This window comes from Anomalospiza imberbis, chromosome 7 (assembly GCF_031753505.1).
Source record: "Anomalospiza imberbis isolate Cuckoo-Finch-1a 21T00152 chromosome 7, ASM3175350v1, whole genome shotgun sequence".
Classification (NCBI taxonomy): domain Eukaryota; kingdom Metazoa; phylum Chordata; class Aves; order Passeriformes; family Viduidae; genus Anomalospiza; species Anomalospiza imberbis.
The window spans coordinates 8,773,995-8,795,762 of NC_089687.1; the positions used below are offsets into that span (position 1 = coordinate 8,773,995).

At 40.5% G+C, this 21,768-nt stretch overlaps 1 long non-coding RNA gene across 2 annotated transcripts; it reads right to left on the reverse strand.

Annotated features, from left to right (window-relative positions):
* Positions 1-3,340: 3,340 nt before the first annotated feature.
* On the reverse strand, positions 3,341-11,774 carry LOC137476869 (uncharacterized). 2 transcript variants are annotated; one of them, XR_011000675.1, is made up of 3 exons: positions 11,585-11,774; positions 6,195-6,355; positions 3,341-3,639 (listed from the first exon to the last, which is right to left on the reverse strand). It is a non-coding gene; the product is annotated as an uncharacterized lncRNA (long non-coding RNA). The 2 variants fall into 2 exon arrangements; XR_011000676.1 differs by lacking the exon at positions 11,585-11,774 and adding an exon at positions 7,189-7,585.
* Positions 11,775-21,768: the final 9,994 nt, after the last annotated feature.

Sequence of the window (21,768 nt, forward strand, 5' to 3'; positions counted from 1 at the left end):
TTCCATGAAAATAGAATTGCCTTTTGTTGCGTATATTTTAAAATAAGGATAAAATTATGCCAAAAGACAGCAAATAAAAGGGGTGAAAAATCCTACCTAAAAGACATAGACAGGAAAATCCCAACTGATATATCTGTCCCAGCAAGCTAAAAAGACATTTCATGCAAGGACCTCTTTGAAACTTGAATTTATTTGGGACTATTTAGAAGATAGTACTAAGTGTAAATCCCTTCTCACAGCATCTCCTGGAAGTCGGGGTAGACTTTTTTTTTTTTTTTTGTATAAAATCTTTTCCTCTTTGAAAGTCAATGACTCGGGAGAGGAGCAGTGGGGAGGGGGAGACTTGGCAGACTGCCACCATCCTCTTTCGTTATTTCATATGTTAAACGTCCCATCTAAATCTGCATTTGCTTGGTTCGCCTCCCTGTATGTCGATGAGGGAATGATTGTTATTTTATAGTTATAAATAATATATTTGCATTCAGAGATATTTCAAATATTTAGCTATCTTGAATTCTCACTTTTGCATACTTTCCCCTCCCTATACTCACCCCCTGCCTTCATGTCTGCTACCCAGTCAAAATAAAAGTCTCCCCCATCTCTATCTCCCATTGTTTTTTCCATGGTTGATTGAATGGTGTGCTAGGTTCAGTGAACTTGGCTACTGCTCCACCCAGAAACAACCTTCTCTTCTATACCAATTATCATATGAAAGCTACTAATGTCGTTTTACTGCAGCTCTGCTTCATGTTTCAGAATTGAAAGTGGCATCATGCAGCCCACATTTGCCCAGTTGCAGGGAACAACCCTTCTCCCTTCCTTTTGCCCGCCATTTCAGTGTAAAATATTGGCTTCTTTTTTGTTTGCTACATCAATGTCTTCAATAAATAATTGCTACTTCAGATATGAAAACAACTTTCAATCTAGGATGCTGGTGCTGTTAGAAATATTATTGGATCGTGTAGGACTTATCCTCTGAGGATGAATTGGTTATAGCAGACAATGGAGGGAGCTGATCTCTTGGAACTTTAGAATGATGTAAATTTCTTCAGAGTTTCAAATAGAAAATTTTAAATTTCAGCACCACACAACGGTAAAGGAGAGAGTGTAATGTGGTATAAATTTTAAATGTTGTTGACAGATGTCACTAACTAATGGTCTGTCTTCAAACCTTGTTATGTATAAACATGAAATATCTTTATACATTGAATATATGCATGAACATAGATGAATATGCTGTTGGTATTTTGAGAGGTTAGTATCGACAGAAATTAATTTGTCCTTTACAATAGTGTCTGAGCATCAAGAGAGATTCTTTGTTGTCCTTACAAGTTTAATAGCCCCATAGCATAGGTACAAAATCTCACTCTGTGCAGCCACCAAATGCAATTTGAATCATATTAAAGAGTAAACCAGTTTTCTGATGTTGAAACAATAGCTTCACAGGAACAGGTATCATATAAATTATGAAAAACATTTGTCCATGTCTTTTTCCTAGATTTAGTCAGAAGATGCAATATATATCACAACTTTCAGTGGTCTTATTTTTATCATGTTTATTCTAAAAAAGTCTTCACAAGAAACAACAATTGTTAACAGCTGGTGTTATGAATCTCAGGAGCAGGAAATGCAACATGACTGCCTTTACTGGGGCTGTGGGGGAGAGGACACTTCACTTCCGAAAGGAAATACTGGTTTTTCATTATTTATATGTTTGTTGTTCCCACAAAAATTGACCCAAGTGTTTTGAAAGGATTATAAATATGGTTGCAATTTGGCACTGGAGCTTTGCAGCCGCTGTGTGTTTGTGTCCCTGCTCATGTGTGGAATTTGGCCAATTCTAACTCTGAGTTGGTCACAAGCAGCCAAATGGCTTTCAGTTTTCTTTTGTTGTAGCTGCATTCCCTACAGGGCAAAAAACCTTTCAGGCTTTATTTCAAGGTACAATATGTTCCTCTGAGAAGATAAATTATTAAAATGCAGTGTCTGCTTGTGAAAATTCCAGCTTTGCAAAGTTATGCTCATTTGGACTCCAAGAAATAACTGTTCTATCCTTCCAGGTCTCAGTTAAGCCAAGACACAAGCTAATTTTCTTTTAACTTTTGAGTTCTAATGGTCTTAAGGAGATCTGTGTTTAAAAGAAAAATGGAATCTGCTTCACCGTGATGGAGTCAACGTGTCTGGTGTAGTTAATCTGGAAAGCACTTCTTCACTACCATTCAGAGTGGAGTGATTAGCTGTGAGAGCCCGTCTAGTATTTGGGTTTATGCATCACACAGCTTATTTTAAATATTATGAGACAGCTGGAGTAGGCAAACCATCTATTGTTTACCACAGAACTGCATCTTTTATTACTTGTCTGCCTAAAGACCTGAGGTGTGACAAGCTCACTCATGAGAGGGGTGGGCCCTCCTCCATCAGCAGCTGAGTGCTGCCCATTCCTGCTGGGCTCAGGCAGAGTTGAGGTTACAAAGCCAAACAGGCTCCTAAGACAGCAAACAAAAGTGCCAGACTTTCCTGAGGTCCTGATGGAGCCCAAAGCCCAGTATGAGCTGCAGGTTTGTGTGAGCAGCTGCCTCCCCTGTTTCCCAGATCTTTAATATTGTGCTCTTTGCCAGGTTATCTGGGTGCTCATTTTTCTGTTACATCCTAGGTTATTGCAGTTACTAAAGAAAATGTGTATTATCACTTGGAATGAAATATATGTTCAGGATGAATGTATGGAGTGAAATATGTGCATGTGTACATAGCATATAGTGAAACAAACAAGCTAAAAGGAATATTTTGAGACATTTGAGAGTGTTAAAATTGATTACTGAATAGATTAAGAGACAGCTACAAGAGGTTTTGTCAGGAGATCAAACTTTACCTGTGTGACAGTGTTAATAGTTTGAGACGTGAACATTTATCAACAAAACAGTTTCAGCTGCTTGGCAAAAAGCATTGCATCTCTGAAGTGTTTTGTCATACAGCTTCCTCCCACCTAACAAATCATGGTGATGTTCACTTAAACTTGCTCATGTCAAGGAGAAGAATGTTTCCAGCAGGAGACTGTAACAGTAAAGTTCTTGATTAAGGAATTCTTCAAAGATATTTTTTATTTAGAGTGCATAATTATCACATTGTTGATAGAAAGGTGGAAACAAGAATGTTAGAAACAGCTGGGTTGGGTCTGTGGTCCATCTGGCCCTTCTTATCTCATGCAGTAAATTACTGTACTTGACTTTACATGAAAATACAAAACCTGTGCTCTCATATATTTTCTTCTAACTGTACGTGTTCAGTGACTTCTCCAGGAGAGGTATGAATTTGAGAAGAAAATCACTGTCTATGCAAAAAAAAAATAAAAAAAAAAAAGGCCCACAAGACTGATAAGACTGGCATATGCAGAACAGCCATTCCATCTATATCTAAAAAGTTGTTTCAGGTGTATGTCAAGATCACTGATGGATGTCTTTAGGTGTGATAAATGCGAGGATTAATTGAAGCTTTTCTCCTAACCTTCTGTCTCAGTCCACATTCCACTTTCCAGTCCACATTGTAACATCTGTGTTAATAATGAAGAAACTCCTCCTTTTCCAGAAATCTTGTTGACATCTCTCAATGGAGACTCCAGTGAAAGAAACCAAGATTCAATGTCTACAAAATATTTTTTACATGGTCAGGATGTGTACAAGTTTTTGGAGTAAATAATAAAAATATAAGTGACCCAGAATATAATTTACCTTGGAATATGTAGTACTGTTTAATGATAGTGTCTTACAAAAAAAATTCAGTATCTGGGAGATTCTAAAGGCAGGTGACATTTGGGGAATACTACAAAGAGCTCCGTAGCTCCCTGATATTACCCCAAACAGAGCTACAGGAACAGTGTTGGATTTTGAGCTATCAAAACTGTTATTCCTGTAAAATGACATTTTTGTTCTCATAAAAATGTCAGCATTTTCTTATTACTCTAACATTGTAAAAACATTATTTTTGGAAAATTTCAATAAAATTCTCTTTTTTTTTCTGTCGGCCCAAAATTTGATTAAAAGAAATTTTGAAGTATTTTTGTTTTCTGCAAGCTGAATATCCTACATTTGAGCAGTCCGATTCTGTACATATTACTTTAAAGTTTAACAGATCTGTAGCCTACTGAAAATTAATGCTGGGTCCATTGGTTATATAATAAATGCCAACAGCTGTCAAAAGCAGAGTGAAGCAAAAAGGGGGAAAAAAAGACAGTAATTGTCTTATAAGACTGCTTCATGGTAATTCAAGAAACATTCTGTGAATTCCACCTCAGTGGGGTATGAAATAAAACCCACACTATGATGGATTGGGAAAACCTGGGGTGGCCCAAAGCTACTTTCTCTAGGATTTCTTCTTCTTTATTTTTATTTTCTGATAGCTTCCGTAACTCCAACAACAGTAGAAAAAAAAAATTGAGACAGGAAAATGTATGACCATGGTAAAGAAAAAAAGAAGGGGAAAAATCTCTTGCAATATCAGATAATCTTGAAATAGAATAATATATCTTGCAAACCTGTGAGATCTATAGCAGGCTTATAACTGATCAATTTTCCACCCAGGTTTACAAGAAGAATAAGGACCAGTATAGTTCATAAATCAACATTTCTTAAGGCACTTGCATGTTTTCTGCCTCCTGAAGGTGCTTTGAAAAGTAAGCTATAAACATCAACACATTCAATGAAACTGAGGCATACTAGCAAAAGGCTATTTGTAGGGCCATGTATATATAAAGAGACAATGTTTTTGTACTATATACTAGGTAACCATAATTAGGTTTTGAATTTCATTATATAACAAAGGGCTGTTGATGCCTGTAAAAGCAGCAAAGTATTTTGATCCTCCACTTTTTGGCAATCCCACTGACAGTTCTATTTTTATAGAGGTGCAAACACCCCCAAACCTTAGAGAACAGCTTTGCTTTTCTGTTCTGAACTGGCCCCCTTGGACAGTTTTGTCTGACTTTACACTGAAGTGAAACTGCTGGAGGGAAGTAATATCTGTGAGCAGCAATATTGACAGTGCAGGACTTGGTATTTCTAACCAAGGTTTTACTGGACCAAATCAATGGTCTGATCTCTCTTTTGGAGGACTGCAAACACACAGCTAGGTGTATTCCTCAACATTTCCCCTGTCTTTTTAATTGGGCTGCTAGTAGATTTGGAAGGCTCCATGGTTTTCCTGGAGCAATGTGAAATACAGCTCTGCAACTGCTCTACCTGAGGCACCCAAAGGTTTGCAGCTATCTTAAGCGTACTCCTTTTGCCAGGTGGGCCTCTTAAGGATTCAAATTTTGGTGGGAAACACACCATCCTCAATCTGGGGTGAAGGGGAGACTGCAACATCTGTCTGTGCAGTGATTGCACAGAGCTCTTTGCTGAAGGTCAGTGCTGAAGCTCCTGGCTTGCAGTAGCTGCAGCAGTGTCTGGTTTCACAGCAGGCCAGAAATTCCAGTCTGAAGCCCTCAAGGCTCACTACCCAGCTTAGCCAAGGATCTAAAGCAGCAGGAGTTTGGTTTGCCATCATTCAGCAAGGCAGAGACATGTGCAAACCCATATCTATCAGCAGTTCTTTGTTTAATCCACTTGCTCATATTGCCTCCTCCCTTTGGCTGGGCATTTTTGTTCCCTTCACTGTACAGAAATGTTAACAGGTGTAGAGACACCAGCCAGTCATGGTCATCTGCGTGCTGCATGCACAAGGAAGTTTTAGGAAAATATTTGATAAGTAAAATGGACTTATAAGATTGGGTTTCATACTGCTGTGTGTAAATTTTAGGCCTTACAATAAGCCTTTGGCTTTTGAATCTCCTTATTTGTCTTTTCTGTTTTTATTTAGACACCTAACTAACACCTGATCTTAATTTTGTCTTTAAACCCCAAAAAACAATGACCTACCAGGAGCAGCATCCAGTCACCCTAAGCCCATTTCTATCCTTCTTTGTTATAATCCTACTTTGTCTGGGGTTTTTTTTAAGCAATGTAAAAATTCTTCTGCATGTCTGTTCAGGTAATTTCTTAAGATCCCTGAGTTTCCTGGGAGCCCCCCTCTCATTCATACTTAGCAAGCTCTGAGCCCTTAAATCCATTATATATCTCAAATTGAAAGGGAAAAAACAAACCAAAAAAACCTACTCTTAAGCTTGCTTACAGTCTCCCATGAACACTTAGATATGCTCTTACCCTCCAGCAGAAAGGGCCAGATCACTGATGTTTTTGTGATGGTCTGGATGCCCCATATCATCCCCACAGAGTGCTGGAAGGCATGAGGAGATGCCAAGGCTTTAAGGGGGGAAAATCTCAGGATTCCTCAGCTGCTGGGCTGCTTGCTCTCTAGGTTGCACCTGAAGTTTGAAGAGGAAATTGTGTTTTCACATGAGAAGAAAATATACCTGACAGTTTTGAATACTGAAAGATAGCTGTGGATAAGCAGTGCAGCTAAGGTGGCTTTGTAGAGTTGCTTTGCAGCACTGACAGCCAGTCACTGTAGTTACTTAATCCAAGCACTTTTACAGTTAGAATATGTTGCCAGAAAAAGGAAATCAGCTTTTGAGGTGCATTATCTCCTTTCAAAACTGTCCCGGGGGCACTTATTCATTATCTTGGAATAAAACAAACGGAAGATTTGTTTTAAAAAAATATTTTTCAATCCATTTAGAATCCCTGGAGCTGAGCATTTTACATTTCTGTGACTTGATAAAATAAAACCAGCAATTAGTTTATGTGTATTTATCATTTATGGTTCTCTATTTCTCTTTGCACTTCATTTTGAATACCATAATCCTGACAGATTAACTTTCCTACTAAAATTATTATTATTTCCTGGAACTATGAATGAAATAGGAGAACATGTTCACTGTGACTGATGGAGGGAAATCTCATTCTGCCAGATAGTATTTTAAGCTGATTCCCTCACAACAGCAAAAAAACCCACAATAAAACAAAACAACAACCACAAAAAACCCTGCAGACAAATATTCATGTCTGTATTTACTTATGTGAACTTATATCATGTCTTCAGCAACAGTTTCTGAATCTGACCCATTTTAATAAATCTGAGAGGAGATCAATGCTCCAAATGTTCGATGAAAACACTGATAACATCTAGCTTGATAGGGACAAAATGCCTCAAGAAGGCATTGGCAGAGAGAATGGCTTCAGGGTGACAGTGGCACACCTGAGAATCCAAACAGGGCAGAAACCTAAAAAGAATCTCATCCAGGTACCATCAGCCCTCATGACAAACCAGGAGACAGAAAACCTGTGCCATTTGCTTTACCCACAGCTTGTGCGACTTCTTGCTTAGGATCACTGGTTAAAAAAAGAGGCTGGTTAAAAATCTACTTATGGCAGGTGATGTTAATTTGAGTTTTCTCCATTTTTTTCACTTCCTTGGCATTTCACTTTTCTTTGGGTATGTCTGTTTTGTACACCTGGTATGCTGCTCAAAGAGCAGCCAAGGAGTCCTTTATGTGCTTGACCTCTTCTGCTTGTAAGCCTTTAATTTGCAGAAAAATAGTTAATTGTAACCTTTTTCCAGAACAGGTTTTTGGGTGGGTTTTTTTGTTTGTTTGTTTTTGGGGTTTTTTTCTTTTATTTTGGTTTCGGGTTTTTGGTGGGGTTTTTTTGTTGTTGTTGTTTTGGTTTTGTTTTATGTTTTGTTTTTCTTATCTTGCTTTTAGCACTCCATTGCCCTTAGTGGTAATTTTGTCCTTTCACACAAATAAATTTCATCTGAGACAAAAGACCGGCTCCTTCTGGAAAACACGCAGCCATGGAGGTGCCAGAGAAATGGCTGGATTGCCTGCACAGGTTAGGTGAGGAGACACTTGCACCTTTCCCTTCTGGCTCTGGTGGGTGGTGAATACAGGTTTGCAGTTGTAACATTTTCCTCTAGGATCGTCCATTGCTCTTCCTGCTTTGCTTTATGCTGAATTTCAGCAGGGACACGGGAGAGCCTGGCTGTGCTGGGCAAGCAGAGGGTGTGGAGCCCTGCAGCTCACTCACGCTGGGGCAGACTGGAGGGAGGGATGATGCTGAACAGAGCACAGGCTGCCTGTGCTCACGGCTGTGGATGCACTCTGGGATCCCAGCTTGAAGAGCTTCAGCTTCCCCCTGCCAGTAAAACTGCAGTTGATGCAGGGCCAGGGTACAGGCACTGCTTGAGCTGATAGCTCTGGGCCTTCCTGAATAGGACAATTTGCATTCCCTTCTTGGAAAGTGCAATACATAACTTATCCAATGAATACGCCTGGGCTATTTTCATTTTGTAATTGCCATCCTTACAAATTTACTATTTGCCATTTCATTTTCACTAGCAAGTGTGAACATAAAACACCCAAAGCCTTTGTAGCTTGCTTTACAGAGGATTATTTCAGGCCTAGATGTAATGTTTGGGATCTGCAGTGAGAGATATGGCTTTCAAGAGGCATCCTGACACTGACTTGGCATTCATGTCCCACCTGCTGAATGCCAGTGGGATCCTGTCCATGGCTTTCATAGGCTTTGGATCCCACCCAGAGCATTCTCAAATACGGACAGGAACTGGGAGTGTGGGCTGGATTACGAAATCACCAACTCTTCTGAGAGGTTTTCTCTTTTATCAAAAAGTTTTTCGTCAACATTTTCTGAACAACTCAAACAAAAATAGCTCTGGAAATTAGAGAGTTTATATAGTTCTGTACAGTAATATGTGGTATATTCCCAGCTCAATATTTATACCATAATGTCTTCTAAATAATTTTAAAGCTGCATTGTAAAATGGAGTGTTCTTTAATCATTTGCTTTGTATTACACTAATTTTCTCTAAAATCTAGACTACGTATTTCTAAAACTGTTATACTACTTCATAGCAGGGATGTTGGTTACTATATGTTACTCTCTTATCCTACTCTGATGTCCGAATTTTGCAGCAGTTTTTAATGTTTTACTCCCTCTTTAAGCAGAATACAACCCCCAGTGTCTATTTTCCCTTGCTTATGTTTTTTTCCATATTGTAGCAAAACAGTTTTATCTTTGCCTTTTCATGTAATGTGTATGCTCAAAGACTGTTGTGTTTTTGGCTAGAAACTCCTAGAGACTAAACACAGGTATATTTTCCCCATTTTGACCATTCATCTTCATCTGCTGCTGCTTACTTTCACTGATAGCACAGTCCTTTTCTCTAACAAAGCCTATATTCATATGCTTCCTACTTACACTGCTGATCACCTTGGGTGCTTCACAACCCTTGCTCCTGCTGCCATTTCCTCGCTGACATAGCCAGGAAGAAATCCTTCTGCCAGGTCCCTCCTGGCTCTGTGGGCTGGCCAAGGTGGACTCCCTAACTACCAGAAAGATTAAAATCAGCATCTGCTACTTAAAGCATCTTGTATTCCTGTTGTAGGTTTTACCCCGGTGAGTATTCCAAGTCAAACAATACTGTGGTTGTGAATTGTTGTCTCGCTTGCAGCCTTATTTCTCATTCTTGGCTTGGGGCCTAGGATGGGATCCAGAGAAGTCGCTGACTACAGCGATACAAAAGAAAACACATCACAAAAGAAACATTTGCACAATCTGCTTGCAAGCACACTGCTCCTGTTGTGTGTTTCTGCTGAGCTGGCCCCCAAAATACAGGTAATTTAAATCCCCCAGGATGAAAAGTAAAAAACAAACAAGCAATCAGAAAGTTGAACTCCTCATAATCTCTTCCTTTTTGAACAAAGAGGAAACAGAAAGGAAAAATCTTTTAGATACATGCTTTAAGTGCTCTTGAGTCTAAGAACTGTGACAGAGAAACATTTAAAAATCCTCAGTCCTTGATGTCTATCCAAAGCAGTGTTAGTAAAATTCTGCAAACACTCATCTTCTTACCTCCTCTCAAGAAGACACCAGAACATTGTGAAAGGGAGATTATTGCTTCCAAGCCAGGAAACCTTCTTCAGGATCTGTGCCTGAAATCACTTTGAGGATTTGGTGGTAAACCTCATCTCTGGTACTCTTTCCTGAACCTCAGTAACTACAGAAGTGACCCAGGCAGAAGCCTTTTTCTAGGACTACTAATGGATATCCTAAACTTGAGATGGATTAAACTAGGATTTTCTAACTGATTCGGTTTCCCAGGAATCTGGATTGTTTCCCTATGGAAGGACAGCAAGATTTATCATCTCCCCAGCCAGTGCGTCCCCCTCTGTCCTACCACTTAGAAGGAAAACAAGGAGGGAAAGGTGGGCTCCAACCCCACTGAAGCCAAGTGGAGTTTTGTTTAGAAATGGTCTTCAGGAAATGGCAAAGGGACATAATAACAGTTCTAGTTAGCAACAGAAATTGAAGGAGCTAAGAAACTTATTATTAGTGTTTTAATTATTATTATACTTTGAGTAACAACAAAAATAGAAATAAGACTAAGAAATATTATCAGAGAAGATGGAAACAGAAGTTGTACAGAAAATTATTTTTAGGGAGAATTGAAATCTGTAAGAAATTGCATCTCAAGATGAAGGCTTGTGTAGAGAGAGAAGAGAAATGGCAGCAAAATTAAAAGTACATTAAGGAAAAGTATTCTAAAAAAAAAACCCAAACACTGAAATGTACCAAATAGAAAAGGAAGAATGGAAAAATAGGGTAGATATCTTAAAAAAAAAAGGAAAGCATGAAAAATAGGAGGTGAGACATAGATTGGATGATTGGCTATTCTGTCACTCAGTTCGATGCCACATTTATTATTATTATTATTATTGTTGTTGTTGTTGTTGTTGTTGTAAGTACCCTGGCCTTTACTTACACATACATCTCTGGACATATAGTGGCAGAAGACACTTACCACTGGCAATTTCAGCATGCCAGGATTTTCTGAATGGGGAAGAACTGGTGTCTTAGAGTTTAAGCTATTCCCACATATCTTTCTGCTTAGGTCATTTGTGGTGCAGAACTTTGGGTATTTTTACTCTGTTTCTGCAGTTCAATTATCTTTGCTACTCAAAATGGGTTAGATGACACAAATCTTAATCCAAATGTAATAGAGAGATTTTGGTGTTTCAGACTTCCTTCCCCCAAGACAACCAGTACTAAAATTGTGTATATTTTATATACTGGGATTCAGGAATAATGCCGTGTTTTCACTGTGCAGCTGGTCGCTCCTCTGCCATGGGCTCTTGTCTCATCACTGAGGGTTTAGTGGATGAATGGGAGCCAGTTTGCTCTGTTTCTAGCCTCAGTCCTGTACTAGAGGAGGACACTGCTTTGCTCAGAACGGTTGCCCGGGGCCAGCAGCAATTCCCTGCTCTGCTGCCAGCTGCCCATGCAATCACAGGCAAGTCCCTTTGCCTCTGCAGGACTCAGGCCTGGGGAGCCACATCCAACTGGCTGCGATGGGAGCAAACGTGTCAAACTTCTCAAACACGGGGCTGAGGGGAGTCGAGTGCGTTTAGCCTCCTCCAGCTCAAAGCTCTCAGCTCCCAGTGGCACCGGGCAGCGTGGAGGCAGTGAAAAGGCAGCGGCAGAGCCTGGCTTTCAGCTACTGAAATGTCAGGGGCCAGGGCTTGGGGCGAGAGGAGCCCACTTGGAAGCACAGCTGTGCAAACTGCTTCACTGACCTTTGCAATGTTCCTCACTGTGCACTTGCTTTCTCCCAGCTCAGCCACATCTCTTTTGTTCCAGCAACGCTGCTACTCAGCGCCGAGCTGGTCCTGGTGCTTTGTTAGGTCTCTCCTTGGTGCTGGCACCAGAGACACTTTGTTTCCCTCTTATCTGGCCTTCTTGCTTCACCTTTTCTCTATCACCCACGTTATTATTATTATTATTATTTTATCACAGGTATACTACCTTGGAATCAGAACAGTCCCTCTCCACACATATGTAAATTCTAAATTACCTCATTGTTAGTCTAGGAAGCTTTCCATGTTAGCTGGCAATGCGTTCCTCCACAGCCCTGTGGTTCAGAGGGGAGCCCGAGGCCCTTGGCCAGGCGGCGTTACCTGTCCCCGAGCGTGAGCCCCATGCCGTGCCACTCACCTGGCTCCTGGTGGCTGTCACAAACCCAGTGCTCCAGGATGCCAGTCCTCACCCACATCCACGGCTGACCAACACAGGGTACTGCCATTTAGAGAGCTGTGGTGGCAAAACTTTGTAAAATCACCTGCTGTGCTCACCGCAGCTTTACCTGGTCACCCTGGCAGTCTGCCTTCAGAGTCCTTCTGCCACTGGCGATTTCAGGTGCTCTGCCATGGTACAGCCACTAAGTTCATCCCGTTTGTGTGCTCCTGTTACAGCTGACTGTCAATTCAATTGATTGCTCACATGCATTTTCTTGTGTTGCATGCTTAGATATTAGTGTACCTAACAGGAGAACACAAGAAGTATATGCTCAGTGGCAAATTGAAATGCAAGGGAATAAATTGGCATCTCTCTTTTTAAAAAGCATGCTTTGCTAAAATGGGTTTTGTTGGAAACCGAACAGAGAAATTCAAGCATTCATGTAAAATGTAAGCAATGGAATTATCTTCAATATTCCTTGATAGTGATTGAACAACCAGTATTGTTTTCAATACATTTCACAACTTGTTGCCTTGAAAAACTGCTTACTGGTATATAATATTTACCATTAACTGAGAAAATGATCTGATGCCTGAATGGAGAATTATTGAAAGGGTGTTTATTGTCTTCTTGCTGCCTTGGCTAGGACTCAAAGAGGCACGAAGGCAGCGGGCTGGGGGATGCCCTGCCAGGGCGCTGTTTTCATTTGCAGCCACTAGTGAGTGCTCTTGAATAGTTTTTCAAGGCAGAGAGTCCTTGAACCCCAGCGAACTGCAAAGTCCGCATATCTGGGTGAATTTCTTGGAAACAGGAGAAAGAAGGAGATTCATAAGCGGGAAAATGTAGTGCCAGCGGTGTCCCCGAACCGGGCATGATGCAGGGCCGCAGCAGCAGATGGAGTGGCAGGGACTCGGCTTTATGAAGCAGGACTAAAAATAAAACAGCAGTGATGCCAATCTGCATCTCACAGTCGCTTTTATTTCTGTCCTCTGGTAATCCTGCAGCTTTGTCAGGAGTTCCTGTTTCAGCCTAGTTGTACCTGCTGTTACTTGTTTTGTCTTGTGCGTGTGTGCACGCCAGCTTCCAGATACAGACTCTTAGGCAGGTAAATAAACAGCAGATTCTGGGTATTATCCTGGGCTGAAGTCTGAGCCTTGTACCAACAAACATCGTTACAGGTGGCTGAAAAGGTCGATTTATTTCGATTTGAAAGAAACGAGTTGTAAATTATGGACACATGCAACTAAAGTTTTTTGATGGGCAACTTCACCAAGTGGATTGATACTGTCCTAACAATAAAATGAATACTTCGTATTTATATGCTTGGACAGAGGTTGAGCAATTAATTAATTTAAGAAATTAATTAATTGAGGCAATATAAACCATTAGCACTATGTGATAAAGTTTTTGCACTCAGCAATGGCAGTTTAGAAGATGTGAGAAGCATCTCTGGATGTGCTAAACTCTTTCTTCTCTTCTGGGATACAAGTCTGTAAAACTGAGTGGTTCAGCTATCCAAGTTACTTTAAAAATTTTGCTGAAAAGAAACAAGCTGTATTGCTTGTGATTCTTAGTTAGTCATCAGCAGTTAACTCCAGCTCTCATTTTCCTCCACCCCCTCACCCTACACAATTCATACTCATTGTAATTAATTTTATGGCCTTTTTAGCAAAGGGAGACCTCTACATTTTATGCTACATTGCACAAGCAATTGAAAGTTGCAGATGAAAAAAACCCAAGCACCAAATGTTTAGCAGGTTTTTATTCTATTTTAAATGAGCAACCTATTTAAATCAATTATCAGCTTAAAATGAGCAGCCTGATCTAATTAGTGTTAGCCCCTGGTGGGTTAATGAATGAAAGGGAGGTGCTGGGCAGATGTGCTTTCCCCTAGGATATTCTTCTACTGACCACATTGACACAGAATCCTTCTAGGTGGGAGAATTTTATCAAATGAAATTATTGAAACCCAGAACTATAAGATGTAGAACTATTAAATCTGTCAGCAGAACAATGTGTTTTGTGGCTTTGGAGTCTTTGCTTTAGTTGTGGGGGGGGGGGGGTGGTTTGCCAGATTTTTTAAGACAGGATTTATTAGTGTGAGATAAGTCATTACAAATCCCAAATAAATTACTTTTAGAATTAGCATATGAATTCATTTCTGCAAGACACAAGAATTAAAGCTCCTTACACAAAATGCCAGCTAAAATCTTCAGAATCTTGGTCAATAAGCAGAGATCAGCTCGTACCCATCATTTCTGTTCCTCTCTCCTGATTCTCAGTTCTCCAGTTACTTAAACATAATGTCCTTTGAGCTTTATTATGTAGCCAATTAGTAAGCTTAATATAGTACATGCAAGTATAAAATATGATAAGTATCATTAAATGTGGCAAAGGGAGAAAGTGATGCTGTTAACGAAGGGCCTCGTTTTCTCATCCTTTTGATGCATTTGCTGACTATTCCACTGTGAGTGCACAGATGTTTGCATTTTTGGAGGATGACATTTCTGTAACCAAATGCTAAGTTGTTGGTAAATATTACATTTTGCTACTGTGCAGGGCTTCTAGGTTTCTTATTCTGGGGGTGACTTTTTAAGTAGGTACCTCTGCTTTCCCTTCTTTCCCTGTGTTTCCTCCTGCCCTTGGGGGTCCACAAGGATGAGTGGGTCACATCAGGGGCTTTGAGGTACCCCCAGGAGCTCATCTGCTGCACTCTCCAGGGGAAGTTGTATTCTCCTCCATGGAAACTGACTGGTGGGTTTCCTCTCACTTCTACAGATGTAATACTGGTTTTCTACATTCCCATCAGTCTCTTGCAAATACATTTATATGGACATGAGAGACTATAAAATTTACAAATATTCTTGACCAAAAAAAATATATTGGCACGCTGGCACTTTTGTGTTACTTGTGGATCCTCAGGCTCTGGTAGATGAATAATCAAGGCTTCCTAAATTTCTCTGTGTAACAGGGACAAATAGATGATGATGGATTATAACACTCTTGAACAAACTCTGAAGGGTTTGATAGTAAGGGGTCAGCTTTAAATGAGTAGAGTAGAGAAACTCACTTGTTGCTGTTTTGAAACATTTTGTTTTGGAACAATCCACACTCTGTATGAAGTGAAATGGTCTGATGGTCATGGGCCACTGAGACTTCAGCAAAACCAACTGGTTGACTGGAGAAGCTTTTACAGTGCTTTTCTCAATGGCATGCACACATATCTGTCAGGAAAGGTCAAAAGGATTTTTAATGGATGAGTGTGAAACTGTCCTTTTAAAATCTCCAAATAAGTGCATCAGGAGATATATTAAAAAGCAACTGTGCAAAAGGAACTCTTGACTCACTTGCTCTTCCTGGTCGTCCATTTCTTTTTTACTTCCATGTTACAGGCATTTTCCTGAACTTTAAAATCGTATGGCTTTGTACTTAACAGGGAAAAACTTTCATTAATAAAGAAGGGCTTGTAAACAGACTGATACACACCATTATGAAATATCTGGATGGTTTAGTGTGGAAGGTTCAAAACATTTGCTAAGTGACCTTGGTGCACTTTGAAAAGGCTAAATAAACTGCAGAGTGCGTTTGAAAAGTATATGAGAAATATGTTTTGGGTTTTTAAAATTAAATGCTAGCTTCAAGTTTTTTGAGGAGATATCTGCTGCCTTTTGGGAAGAGAAACCACAAAAAAATAATTTCTGAGGGGTTTTTTTCTCCTTTGGAAAGAAAAATTAGAGCCCAATAGATAATCACAATTTCACCATGAGTTATTACAATGATTTATTCAATTAACCTCATGAATATAAGCCCTATCGTTAAATAAGCTAAATTTGAGTGCAACAATTACAACTTTTACTAACTGGAAGCAGCCTAAGTATTAAGTGTTTAAATATACCAATATTGGAGCATGATAATTTTTAAACATAATTACCTCTTTTATTATATTTTGATTAGATTAAAATTAATGCATTATTAAGCCATGATATGTTCTACCATCTACACCTCTGTATAGACAAAGATAGGATTTCCCCCCCGCACACACCCTTTTTTCAGGTCTAAATTAATTAAATTCCCTTTAATTATAATTTACTAAAAAGCTCCACTTTCGCCACTATTATGTCTTTTGAACTTTGAAATTCAAAAAAAAAAAAAAAAAAAAAAAAAGAGAAAAAAAAAAAAAGACACCAAACCCTTAAAATGGTCTTTTGCGGGAGAACTGAACTGTCAGCGAATTCAGGCAAAATTAATTATTTCAGCTTGATAAACCTTTTCATCTATTTGACTCCTTATACAGAAAAGCCAATTAATAATGTCAAACATGCTTTGCCTCCGGGGACCGGCGGGTTGTAATGAGTGTGTTTACCGCGAGTGGCTGTAGCGGGAGAGCCGCGCCGAGCCGCGCTCTAATCGCGCCACACCTGTCAAGCTGAGTCTCATTATCTGTGTACCAAGGGCAAACCTCATTTTGTCAGGAGTGGTTTTCGAAGAACTAACAACTGCCTGGGGAAGCATACAGGACTGTCGGCCAGTAGACGAGTCACTTAATTACCAATCAGAGCGGCAGAAGTGAATTCCTAATGTTCTTAGTACCGACCCAGCTAATCACCAGGAGGTGCGGCTCACATTATCGGGGTGCCCGCACCAACCATCCATTTCCAGCACGAGTCTGATCCACGCGTTCCCGGAGCTCTGCTAGGCTGCCATGGGTGCCAACGCTCGGGACACAGCGTTTCATCAGGCGCGCGTTATCGCGCCCTGTAACCCATCTGATCGCCTCTTCCCCTTCCCGTTATCAGCTGATCACGGGGTGGCTCTTGGCAGGGGACGGTCACCTCTGCGGTGACCTCGGGGTCCCTCTGAAGCATGTGTGCACACATGCAAACAGCTCCGTAAGACAAACGCGGGGCTGACCTTGCAGTGGATTATATTTCAAAAGCCATGTATACACATTACCTAAGCCCTCAGAACTTCCCCATGGGATAAATGGCATTATCCTTACTTTACATATTGGGAATGGAGACAAACTTCTGGCCTGTGACAAACAGATTTAGCCCTCTGCAGCACAGTTGAGTAGTGCTGTGTCCTTGGGGGCACTCCTGAAGGACTTGGTGGGGCTGTGGTGACCTCACTTTCTCTGGAGCCTGAGAGCATCTCTTCATCATTGCAACTTAGCATATTTGCAGCTAAAAGAGGTTAGGAATTTTAGGAAATGCAAAAAGCCCATTGTTCTTCCCCCCAGGAGCTGATTATGTTGGGCTCTCCATGAGCCCACTCTGAGCAGTACCAGTTCAAATGCACAACATGCTGGGGTACAGGCAGGTTTCAGTTCTGAGTCCGGGTGAGGTTCCTCATGGCTTTCACTGGGTTTCTCAGATAACCAAGGGTTGCAGAAAAGGGCTGGTAAAAGCATCATGAGAATTGAAGAGATTCCCAGCCCAGATTATCAGACTATACTTCATTAGCTTTTTGCCATGTATTTTTAGCAACACTGGTCTCTATACAGAACATACTGCATTTTTAGGAAGATGATTCTTTCTTACTCTATTTGCAGATGACAAATGATAGGCAAAAAAAAAAAAAACACCATGCAGGAAAATTTTGCTTAGCATATGCTAAACTAACTGGGGTGAGACCATTCAGATATTCTGGAGTGCTAATAGATATCGGAAAATCCAAAGTGACTGCCTGACAAAAGAGATTTTGCATTTCATTTATTGCAAAATAGCTGTAGAAGTCAAAAGCTCTGTTTATCACAGATGCAAAAAGAGCAAAAAGCCCCACAAACAATGAAAAATAAAATAAGCAGAACTGTTCCTCTCTCCCCAGCAAAGTCATCACCACCATCACTAACAAAAGTGGCAGAAGAGATTTATGAGATGGTTCTGTTAGGTGACACAGCGGCTTCCTCTTTCCTGATGGTTGGAGGCATGGGGGGTGCTGGACAGCAGATAACCTCTGGGTATTATCTGGACTTTGTGTTTGGGACCACTCCTTGAGTGATGCTGGGTAGTTTAGGGGTGAGGTGTTTTGGTTTCCTGTTTTTTTTTTTTTTTTAATTTATCTTTCTTTTGTACTGTGGGAGCGAATTGTCGTGTTCTGAAATGACAGCTACACTCACCTGTCACCAGTGTTCTGAGTGATTAACCAAAGTGAAGTCTCTAACTCTAGCCAAATTAATGTAGACAAGAGGAAGATGAGAGCCGGAAGAGGAAAAAGTGGAGGGAACCCCAACTACTCAAACATCTGTGTCTTAGTGTCATTTATTTCCCTTGTGCCATAGCTTATCCACTGGGGAGGAGAATATGGCAAGCAAATGAAAACAAGTGCAGACACTGTCAGCGTAAAAATGTCCCCAGAGCAGTTTGTGAGCAGGAGGAGCTGGAACCAGGTCAGCAGGATTCTCTCCACGTGGATTCCTATTCTCTGCTGAGCTATCAGAGTTCCAACAAGCCAGCACAGCACTGGAGGATTGCTGCTGGGCCGGGAACCCCTCTCAGTATTTAACTCTGGGGACACACATCACACCACATGGATGTTTATTGGAGAAACTACCCAGGAGTGGCGGATTCAGGGGCTACATACCACCGCTATAATATTCCTCTCTTGCCCTGCATTTCCTTTCTTATGGTGCAGTCTTGCAAAACAGCTAAACATGTCAAAGTCAAGCTTACTACCAATTTTACAAAGAGTAAGATCTAGCATTTCACCCCAAGTTAAGGCAGCCTTTGCTAATTTGCTGTTAGGGCTTTGCACAGGCCAAATTAGTGGGAAGCAGCAGAAGGAATCAAAGCAATGAGCTGGGTAAAAAGATGGCCTGGGATAGCCAGCAAAATAGAAATGAGCCTTGTAGCAGAGGAAAAAAACAGATGCTTTCCTTTGATTGTTCATTGTCAGTCTCATTATAACTTTCAAGCTTTCATGTTACTTCAGCTTTATTGGGTTTTGTTTCTTTTCCCAACCTTCAATGCAGAGGATGTCCTGATTGCTCTATTCTCAGGCCAAGTACAGCCTGACCTCTCCCTTTAGTGCAGTAAGTGGCATTCATCTGCTCCTTACGCAGGCAAAGGGTGAAGAAGAGGTCAGCAGCCCTAATAATTGCATCTTCGACCTCTTTGTTGGTATGGTTATATGATCCTTTGTTTTCTGTTTTATGACTGACAAGCTCTCAAAAACCTCCTGGCAACACTCAACTTTCTCAAAACTGATAATTTTAGCTGAGGGAAAACTCTTGGTATTGCTAGTCTTTTGTTTTCACTGGAGGGGGGCTTTTATAAAATGTGTAATTCCTAATCCAACTGACCGACATCTAAAACTCTGAATGCATTGAGTCGAAATATTGAATTGGAAGTAGTTTGATGCAATCAAGTTTCTGGTCAAGCCAGACCAGTATTTTGAGGCAGATGTGGTTTGGATGCTTCATGCCCCTGTGCTCTTTATGAGCCATTACTGTCCATATATTTTATTTTGACCTCCCATATGATAGGCACTGTGGAGTCTCTTGGGAAATGGCTTACTGAGAGGGAGGGGTGGGAGGGACACCAAGCTGTGACACCTGGGAAGTGATGGGCAGCTCTTGCTTGGTACATATTTCCATCACTTGTTACAAAATCAGCTTCCAACTAATTTCTTTTTCTTTCTTCTCTGTGTTCCAAGAATTAAATATTCCAGGACTTCCAGAGCTAAAATTCTTACTCTTTTTTTTTTGCAGGAGGTAGGCTTCATGTCTCCATAACAGTGGCTGAATCTAGAGATGGTGGTGGAAATTCCCAAGTAGAACTCAGTCTACATTTCAGTGCTATTGCTTGTTAATGCCTCTTTTCATTTTTGAGGGCTTTGGGAGTAGAAATATAGGGGATATCTAAACCCTACATCTTAAATGCTCTCACTGTATGTGATATCTGTGATCACTACATCAGAAGTGCCTATTGCAAGATGTTGTTGAGTCCCAAGAGAAGGGCAGAGGAACAGTAACAAAAGAGGTAATATTTGACCAAACTTTCTTAAATTTCAAACACTCGGACTTATTTTTCTCATCCTCTCAAGACCTTCAGGGAACTAATTCTTGAGGTTTAACAGAAAGAAGTGTCTGATCATTTTCTCCATATCATCCAGGCCTCAAGTCATACACAATATCCTAAAAGCAGCTTTGTGTGCATATAAGAAAAGGAGCTGTTGCCTTTGTCATGCAGCCCAGAATTCGGTTTGATTTTCTTTTTGGTTGCTGCATTTTCCCTTAACCACACACTTAATCTGATGTGCATTATCACTCCCTGATCTCATTACGTCCTTCCTTGAACTTGCATGTTGCTTGAACTGTCTTAGAAGGAAGAATGCGCTTAAATGAGTCAGTAGTTCAATTCCAGTAATAACTTTATGTATTTGTCTGGGGTTTTTTAGTGTCTTTATGAGAAGCTAGGCAGTCCTGTGCTTGTGTTATCTATCTGAGAGTGACCAGGCAGGGGTTTTTTTGTTTGGATAGTTGGGGCTTTTTCACAAAACCTCTCTCCCACATGGAATTGGAGCCAAGGGCTGTGATGCTGTGAGCAGTGGCTTGGTGGTACAGGGCCAGTGCTTTCTGGGAAGACCAGACTTCCTTCCCACATTGCTGCACCTATCCACAGTAAACCTGAAACCTCATGGAAACCCTTGGCTTTGCTGTGTTTACCTTGTGTATTGTCAGATGGCCTGATCCTTTCCCAGAATACTGGTTTTACTTTGCCTAAACTGCCTAACCATCCTTGTGCTACCAGACGTACAAAATAGGAATGCTGGGAGTTCGTAGCTCTTCTCTGACATGAGGAGATACTGGACACATTTCCAAATATGGAGAAAAATGAGGAGTTTTTAAAAAATGCTGTGGTATGTAATGCTAAATATAGGCAGAATGATAACAGAAAGAAGGTTCTATAGGTTTTTCCAAGTTTACTGGCTTAAATAATTCTCTTATTCTGTATTTAATGATTGTCAGGCATGCTTCATGGCACAAAAAGTAACTTAGAAGAGGAGACTTTTAAATTCTTTTTTCTCTTTTATCCAGAAATCAACAGAATGTCAAAACGTTCACAGTATCTTATTCTTTCAAATATGTAACACAGTCTTTTATAAAAAAAAAAATTTAGAGATGCCACCGTGATATTCAGGTGCATTTTAGCTCAACGAAACCAAACAAACCCTCAAAAATCCAAACAAAATAAGAAAAACCCCAACCAAATGGAAAAACAGCAAAATCCCTTGAGCGCTTAGGAAGTGGTGGAATTAAGGATAGCTGCTAATTTGTGGGCACTCAGAAAAAAAACTGTGACCCTGGGACAAACATAGTTTTAACACAGGAGGCAGAAGGGCAGATCTCAAATTTACAAACCAGCCCTGACCTATTTAGATGCCTATTGCTTGAAAACAGATCAACTTTTTAAAAATACATATGGAGAAAGAGGGGGCTGGCTCCTAGGCATAACAGTGCACAGGCCAATTTCCAACACAAAGTTAATTTTCATTCTGAAGTTGTTCTTTGTTAAATGATGCCAAAGCTAGAGGTTTGTGTGATGGAAACAATGCTGGTCTTGGATGAATTCAGAAGTGGGTGCCATCCTAGCAGGAAGCCAGGTTTTTACTATAGCTCTTCATGTGCAAGCACATAAATCACTCCTCTTGATGACCATGTGTCCTTTTGTCCCAGAGGTGGGTGTAGGATGCTCTGTGAAAAACATCTCTCTGGCTCCTGGGGCAGGATGCTTAAAGCCTCTCA